Source organism: Camelus dromedarius, chromosome 18 (assembly GCF_036321535.1).
Source record: "Camelus dromedarius isolate mCamDro1 chromosome 18, mCamDro1.pat, whole genome shotgun sequence".
Lineage (NCBI taxonomy): Eukaryota > Metazoa > Chordata > Mammalia > Artiodactyla > Camelidae > Camelus > Camelus dromedarius.
The window spans coordinates 1,195,942-1,203,791 of record NC_087453.1 but is presented as its reverse complement, the minus strand read 5'-3'; the positions used below and the strand labels follow the sequence as shown (position 1 = coordinate 1,203,791).

The window sequence follows — 7,850 nt, the reverse complement described above, 5'->3', positions numbered from 1 at the left end:
CTGTGTGCACATGTGCATTTCGGGGTGTGGGCACTGAGGTCTGGCAGCAGGAGACCTCCCAGGCACAGAGGTCGTGGTCCTCCTGCCTCGCTCCATGGGCATGTCGCCCTGGGCTCTGCTCCGCGGGCACCCACCATGCCTCACCTCCTCTGAGCTCCCCCAGATGTCACGCGTCTGTGTATGCTGGGGTGGCGAGGGTGTCTGGTGAGCAGGGGGTGGTCAGCTGAGCCTGGGCTGCTGGGGACTCCAAGTGCACACTGGCACTGGCCTCGGAAAGGCTATGAGAAGCCCTGCAGGCCGATGTGCACGCCCCCTGCCGAGTGCAGCCCACGCCCCCCACAAAGGATGTTGCCTTCGGAGCTTCTGGGTTTGTGGTCCTGCCATCCAGGCAGAAGAGAAGCTGCATTCAGAGAAGGTGATGCACTCACAGGTTTTGGGGATCAGGATGTGGACCTCTTTGTGGGGCATTATTCTGTCCACCCCACAGGGAATATTCCAGCAGCAGACTGTGCTTGGCAGTGTGGTATCTCTTACAGTCCCCCAAAAATCTATGGCTGTGGTCCTTAGATGGCTGTCCTTAGCCAAGAGAGGCAGCAGCCACCTCCATCTCCCTGGCCATCCTCCCTCCCCTCCTCCCCCTATCTCCCTCCCCCCCCACCTCCCTCCTTTCTGCTCTCATCTGTGGGAGAGCCAGGTATCGGGGTATTGGGAGAGGTGAAGCTGGGGTCCCCCCCATTCAGGTCCCAGGAGAGCAGGAGCCTGGCCTTCACAATCAGGCGCCTGTGCTGCAGTCCAAGTGGCCCTGTGTCCAGGCCACAAGGGTCAATGGGGAGAGGGCGTGGGGCTGGACCCTGAGCTCCACTTCTGTTTTCTTGTTGTTTTTTAATTGAGGTGAAATTCTCGTAACATAAAATTCATCGTTTTAAAGTGAACAGTTCAGCTGCATTTGGCACAGTCACAGTGTTGACCAAGCACCACCTCCCTCTGGTTCCAGAGCGTTCCTCCCCCGGAGGCGGCCTGGTTCCCACCAAGTGGCCTGTCTCCCCCTCCCCCAGGCCCCAACAAGCCCCGTCTGCTCCGTGTCTGTGGACTCCAGGTCTGACCCCGCACTCAGCACTGGGCCTTCCAGGTCCACCCGCACCACAGCCGGCGAGGCGCCGGCCTCGGGCCCAGCGCGGTCTGCTGTGAGCGCACACGGGGTCTCTGTTTGGGTCCTTGTCTCACTCCGGGGCACGGAGCGTGGGGTGGGATTGCTGCGTGCGCTGTTTCCCTTTCTGAGGAGCTGCCGGCCGTTCTCCACAGCGGCTGCACCATTTCCCATTCTCAGCGGCAACTTGTGAGGTTCAGATTTCGCCACATCCTCGCCAACACTTGTCATTTTCCAGTTTGGGGCTTTTGTGTTTTATAGCCATCCCGGGGTATTGGGGCGGTGTTCCCCGCGGCCGTTTCCCTGGTGACGGGTGGCGGTGAGCGTCTTCCGCGGCCCCCGGAGAGACGTCCCCAGGTGCTCCGCACCTGCTCCGTGGGGTAGCCTGGGCGCATCGGAACAGAGAGGCCGCTGCCGGGAGAGTGTCACCTGTTGTCTGAAACTATAAGTGAAATTTAAAAATAAAGCATAGGTTTCATTTTGTTTTGCTTAAAGATTCGTGGAAGAGCAGAGTCTTGTCGGAGGGGACAGCCGCTGACTGACTGGGGAATAACGCTCCAAATGGCTCTGGACACCTTGTGGTGGGGTGTGCCCAGGCAGGGGTGAGGGGCTTCCTCCTTCTGACCGGGCCTGGCCCTCCAAGGGCACTGGCACTGCCTTGCCCCCATCCTCTACCAATAAGACCCCAGCCTCACTGCCCCCACCTCCAAAGCTGAGCACACACTGACATGGGTCCAGCCGCACTCTGCCAGCCCCACCACGTGCTCCCCACTGCCACAGCTGCCCAGTGGCGGAGGGACAGTTGGAGCCATTGGTTGAGTCACTCATTCATTCGTTCATCCATCTACTCATTAGATCCTCTGGCGTGTGAGACAGTGATCCTATCTGGGGGCCCTCCTGGTCTGAGGCCTCGGTCAGGGGCTCTGTCCACACCTCAGCCTCCTCTCCACCCAGAGGTCAGAGGGGCTGTCACTGCCCCTGCTGCACTCAGGCCCCTGAGGGCCTCGGTGAGGCTGGAACCTGGCTCTGGTGGGGCCCAGAGGGCACTGCCTGCACCCCTCCCTCTTCCCAGGCTGGTAGATGTGCTGGATGCCCGTGAGGCCTGCCTGCCCAGCCCCCGCCCCCACCCTGTGCCCCCAGGGATGGAGCTTCAGGAAATGCTCTCAGGCAGAAGCCACTGCTCCTGGGGGCCCTCCCAGCTCCATTACTGTCCTCCGTGCTTCCAGGAAATCACTGCTCTCCAGCAACGCTCCCCCTCTTCTCGGCTCAGGGGGTGAGGGGTTCACCAGGTGACGGGTCCTGTGACCCAGAAAGGCACCTGCCTCAGGTTATCCAAATTCTGGAGGCTTCTCACCAGGAGTTGCTCCCCAGGCCAAACCCCAGGGACCCTTTCTGAGATTTGCAGCAGGTTCTGAGTAGGGAGTTCCCCTCCGTAGCCGGGCAGGTTCCTCCTGCTCCATAGAGGGCAGGCCAGTTTCCAAGCCATCGGGCAGAGCCTCTCCCACCAGGCAAAGATCCGACCTGCCCTTTCCCCCTCCTCCTCCAACCCCTTCGCAGGAGAGGCACCCTATTCCCCTGGGGGACCACGCACCAGACCCCCTCCTTCTCTGTGAACACCTCTGCTTGGTCAGCGGATCTCGTGCGCAAACTCTCAGGGGCTGGCCAGAGCCTCAGTGCCTCCCCCCACCACACCTGGGCCTCACTGGACTGTCATCGGCCCTGGTGGCCCGGGTACCCTGGCCAGCCAGCTCCCCGGACCCCCTCGCACCTGCAGCATTTGCACCTGAGCAGCCTCACCCCGGTCGGCCCTGGCCCCGGCCGTGGGCAAGTCCACCCTCACTGCTGCCCTGCCCTCCCGCCCCCTTGCTGTCCCAGCACAGCCAGATGCTCCCGCCCCAGCCCGTGTGCTCCCGGTGCCCTCTGCCTGGGTGTTCCTCCCCAGACATTTGCTCACTGCACTCTGACATCCCTTGGGCCCCCGTATACCTCCCATAGAGGCCTCACTTGACCTCTGACCTACAAGACCACACCTTCCCCAGACTGCGCCCTCCCTGCTCCCCATTGCGGGCGTCTGGACCTCCATGACACTCACCGTCCTCTGTCTCCCACTGCCCAGCACAGTAGGCATCGCTCACAGGTGGCGACTGAAACTAACAAAATCACATCAAATTGAGCATTTGAGTCAGCAGCTACGCCAGCCCCAGCTCGAGATCTCAGCAGCCTGGGGCGGCGCCGTGGCCCTGGGGGTGAGTGCAACACGTCCGGCCACGGCGGAACCTTCCACTGGGCACGCGCGGCTGGCCCCACGTGGCCGCGAGCAGGAGTGAGCAAGGAGGCAGGCTGGCGGCTCTCCGGCTGCTGCTTTATCCACCCTTGCTTGGGAAACGCCATCGTGCCACCTGCCACCCCCCCTGAGGAGCCGGGGGACAGGTCCAGGGGGCCCGTGGCTGCTGCCCACGCTTCTACAACACTCAGCGTCCAACACAGCTGACACTGGGTCCATCTTTACTGCCCCCACGAGGGGGCCTGGGAGGCAGCTGGGCGGGAGCAGTGGCTGGACTGTCCCGACGCGATGCTGCCTAGCTCTGCCCTCAGCTGTGTGACCTCAGGCCAGTCAGCTCCCCCTCTGAGCCCTGCTCATCCCCAGTACAGTGAGGACAGCAGGGTACCCACCTCTCAGGGGTGCTTTGAAGATCAAGAGATAATCCACAGAAAAGCTCCTGGAGTTCCCTCGATGCCGGTGGCGTGGGTGAATGAATGCACGTCCTGTCATATAGCTTTGTCCTGGGGATCTTGGGGACCGCTGGGACCAGCCACTCACACCAGCCCTTCTCCTGGGAAGAGGGCCCTGCACCCCACCAGGGTCTGTGAGGGCCGCGCTGCCACTGTGAGAGAGGGTGATTCTGGGGCTGATTTACGGCCGAGCCCACTCTGCACCCCTCCCCCACTGCCAGGAGCATCACTTACAGGGTGGGCTGGCCCCGACCTCAGGCCCAGCCAAGGGTCCCTGGCTGCCCTGACCCTCCCTCCCTGCCCAACCTTTGTGGGTCCTCCCTCCCGAGCCCACCTGCTGCCCGGAGAGGGAGGCAGGGAGGAGAGGATGCGGGGCGGGCGGAGAACGAGGCCGTGGGCGGCGGTTGTGGTGAGCACGTGCAGGGCTGCCCCTCATACTGGCTGCCCTCCCACTGTCAGCAGGAGGTTCCCAGAAACGCATTTGAACAAGGGCAGCTTGAAACCTCCCAGGGTTCCTGCTTCTCTCGGGGTGAACCAAGGACCCCTTGGCTGGGCCTGTGGTTCTGGGAGCAAAGTCTGCCAGTCTGGGCCTCCCAGCCACTTACAGCTTCCCAAGGGTGCTGGCCCACTGGGCTCCGGCCTGGCCCCACCTCCCCAAGCCCACTACCGTCCCCCGGCCTGCTCTTGCCCCAGGGCCCCTCCACTGCCCTGCCCCTCCTCCCGGCCTTAAAGGACAAGGCTGGGATGTGCGGCCCTCCCTTCTCTGCCCTGTGCTGCTGTAGGGAAGGGCTAGATCCAGAGGGTGAGCCACAAAGCATCCCCACCACACCCAGGTCCCCAGGCTGGGACCCTGTGCTCCAGGGCCTGGCCCGGCATGTCCTGGGGGGTCAGGCACAGGGGAACCTACTCCGAAAGGCACAGACACCCCCCACTGAACAGGTCCCTGGCTGGGCCAGGCCTGCAGTGTTTGGGAAATGAAGGGTGTGGAATGGCCTTCCGGAGCAATAGGCCTCTCCAGGGCAAAACTCCAGGATCAGGGATGCCAACTGCTCCCCGCCTCTCCCCGTGTAAACTGCACCTGGATTTTGGGGAAATGGGTCCATCCTGTTATTACAGCCCCCCATCCTGGTCCTAGGGGGCCCCAGAGAGGCAAAGAGACCTGCCCACACATTAGGGGGGACGACTGGTCTCTGCGTCCTGGCCTTGCAAGGATGGTTCCTGCAGGCTACGCTCGGCACGCAACCATTACATCATGTAGGCGTGAGCCCAGGGTGGGGGTGCCCGAGCTCAACCAGTGCGTGGACTCGGGGTGTCCCACGCACATGCAGCCCCAGCTGCAGGCCTGGGTGGAGGGCAGCAAGCACTCTGTCCAAGGTGACCTGTCCTTATTACTTGGGGAGCCTGGGAGCTCCCTCACCACCTGATTTGGGCCCCAATTCTGGGCAAAGGGACAAAGCCCAGGAGGCACTGGTGGGATCCAGCCAGCTGGAGGCCCAGGATATGGAGGGGCCACTTGGGTCCCCCTGGAGCACCCCTAGGAACGGTCTGCCTGGCCAGAGAGGTTGCTGCCTGGCTGCGCGAGGCGCCTCTGTACTGGGCTGGACTAAAAATAGCAGGGGGACGGCAGGGCAGGGACAGCCGGTGGGAGGCCCGTGGGGAGGGGCCGGGAGGGGCAGCGGACGGACGGCAGCCTGGGCCCAGGACCGGCCGTCAATGGCGCTGGCGCACCCACCCTGTTCCCGGTGGCCGGCCAGCCGCGGCCCAGCTGACAGGCTATTTTTTCCCCTGCTTGACTAAATATGGTCAGGGAGCACAGCCTGAGGGGGCCACTTGGCCGGGGCGCGTGTTTGGGATGCTTGGCCGGGTATATAAGGACTGCAAAGGTGAGGCCGGCTCCTGATCCGAGGGGGGGCCCACGCCCGCGCTGGCCTCTCGGGTCGGCCCTCCACTCCCTCCCCTCCCCCCCTCCCCCGGCCCGTGTGGGTCTCGCGTGCGGTCAGCCGTTTGCCTGTGTGAGCCTGCAGCCCACGGGACCTTCCCCTTTTGTTCACCTGACCTCTACCTTGTGCTGACCCCAGCGGGGTGCAGAAGCGTCCTGCAGACACAGCCCAGGCAGGGAGCGCTCAAGGTGTGCGGCGGAAAGGTCGCTCTCCTGAACTCCGCATAGCCTGCCGCCCCTGCACCTCTCTCCCTCTCTCTCTCTCTCTCTCTCTCTCTCTCAAGATCTCCCTCTCTGCTAAGTCTTTGCTACTGCAGGAGGGCTGGGGGAAGGGCAAGGGTGCGGAGAGGGGGTGCCTGGTGTCTTCTTTCTCTCTGCTCCCCCCCCCGCCCCCCAAGTGCGGACGCATTGAGAGCTCCGGCCTCCCCCACCTCTGCATTCACGATTGGCTCCGGGAGAAGGTGGATGGTGCTGCCACGGCTGCAGCATCTCCCTGGGAGCCGCACGGGGCGCATCGTACCCAGGAGCCGCGACCCTGCGCCCGCGGCCGCTGTCGCCAGCCCGGCTGGAGGGGCTCCGCGGTGAGTCCCGCTCAGCCCGCCCGGGCGGCCCCCGCAAACTTGCCGGCTGCCGCGGTGGGGGTGTGCCCGCCGGCGAGGTGGGAGCTGTCGTGCTGGCGCCGCGTGGCTCCAGCCGGGGGGTGCTTTGGAGTTTTCTCTTGGCTCGCGGCATCGTCCGCATTTGGAAAACTGCAGAGCCAGCAGCCAACAGGGCCGGGAGGGCGCGTCCAACCGGGATGCACGAACTTTGACATGCGGGCATTTTGCAAGGAAGCGGTAGTTCCGGACGCCCTGAGGGTGCCTGGGGGTCGGGTGCCGGGTTGGGGTCCTCGGCGGGGAGGGCGTGATTAACCTGCAACAAAGCGCAGAGCAGACGCAAGTGTGGCGAAACTTACCCTGGAACTTGCAGCAATAATGGTGGAGGTGCTGGGGGCAAGGGTCCTGGAGCAGAGGACATGGCGAGGCTCCCCCAGGTGGGGACTCTGGACTTCTGCGGCTCTCACAGCCAGGGTCAGGGTAGGGAGCTTCCCTGTGCTGGGCGTGCACAGCGGGGGCACATGTGGGCGGAGACTGGGGGCTGGAGGGGAAGCAGCCAGGTGGTCTTGGCGAGAGATCGCGACCTCCGCTGGGCTGGGGGCTGAGAGCTGGGAGCATTCACAGCTGGAGAGCTCCAGCCGAGGCCTGGGGCCCGGGGTCAGCTCACTGCCCCTCACAGGGTGCCCTTAGAGGTGACTGGGTCCTCCTTTTCCATCAAGCAGGGAAACTTTTTCAAAAGTGGCTGTGGTTCATTTTTGAGTGGACAGAAGCTCGTGGGGGCTCTGGCTGGAACTGGGGTGACTCTCCTGCCCTTGGGGGCTCCCAACTTCCCTCTGACCTCCAGACACCATCCATATAAACGCCTGGGGGTGGGGGCGAGGGGGGCGTCCCAGGCCTGAGTCTGGGCCACTCTTCCCAGAACCCGAGGCCTCATTTGTCAGAGGGTGGAGAGGAACCTTAGACTTCATTCAAGGCTCTCTAGGGGCACCTCGAGGGGCTTGAGGAGAAGTGGGGGGCCCAGAGCTGTCTCAGTTTCCCTTTGTTATCCTTGGCTCCATGAAGATGACAGACAGCACAGTCACACAGAGATGGGACGTTGCGCCGCCATGTCCTTCTGCTGGTAGCTCTTTCCTGTTAGTGGGGGTGCCCCCCCGGAGCCCTGACCATGCCCCGCCCCCCGTGTAAACGCCAGCCCGGCCGTGCCCGGTGCAGCTGCCAAGACCAGGGACTCGAGAAATTGCTCAGTTGCCTCTGTGTGATGCAGGCTCTGCAGACCCTGCCCTGCCCAGGGTGGTGGCTGCATCTGGACACCCTTCTGGCCCATCTGCAGGGACCAGTGGGCTGCTCAGTGGGGAGGGGTGGGCAGGGTCACCCCGGATCTCATCTTGCTGATGGAGGAAGAATTGGAAGTCCACTCTGGCCCAGGGCCTCGTCC

At 63.7% G+C, this 7,850-nt stretch overlaps 1 long non-coding RNA gene across 1 annotated transcript; it reads right to left on the bottom strand.

Annotated features, from left to right (window-relative positions):
- Positions 1 to 882: 882 nt before the first annotated feature.
- Positions 883 to 7,207, bottom strand: LOC116147340 (uncharacterized). Its single transcript, XR_010384971.1, has 4 exons — positions 6,775 to 7,207; positions 3,821 to 4,032; positions 3,240 to 3,297; positions 883 to 1,589 (listed from the first exon to the last, which is right to left on the bottom strand). It is a non-coding gene; the product is annotated as an uncharacterized LOC116147340 (long non-coding RNA).
- Positions 7,208 to 7,850: the final 643 nt, after the last annotated feature.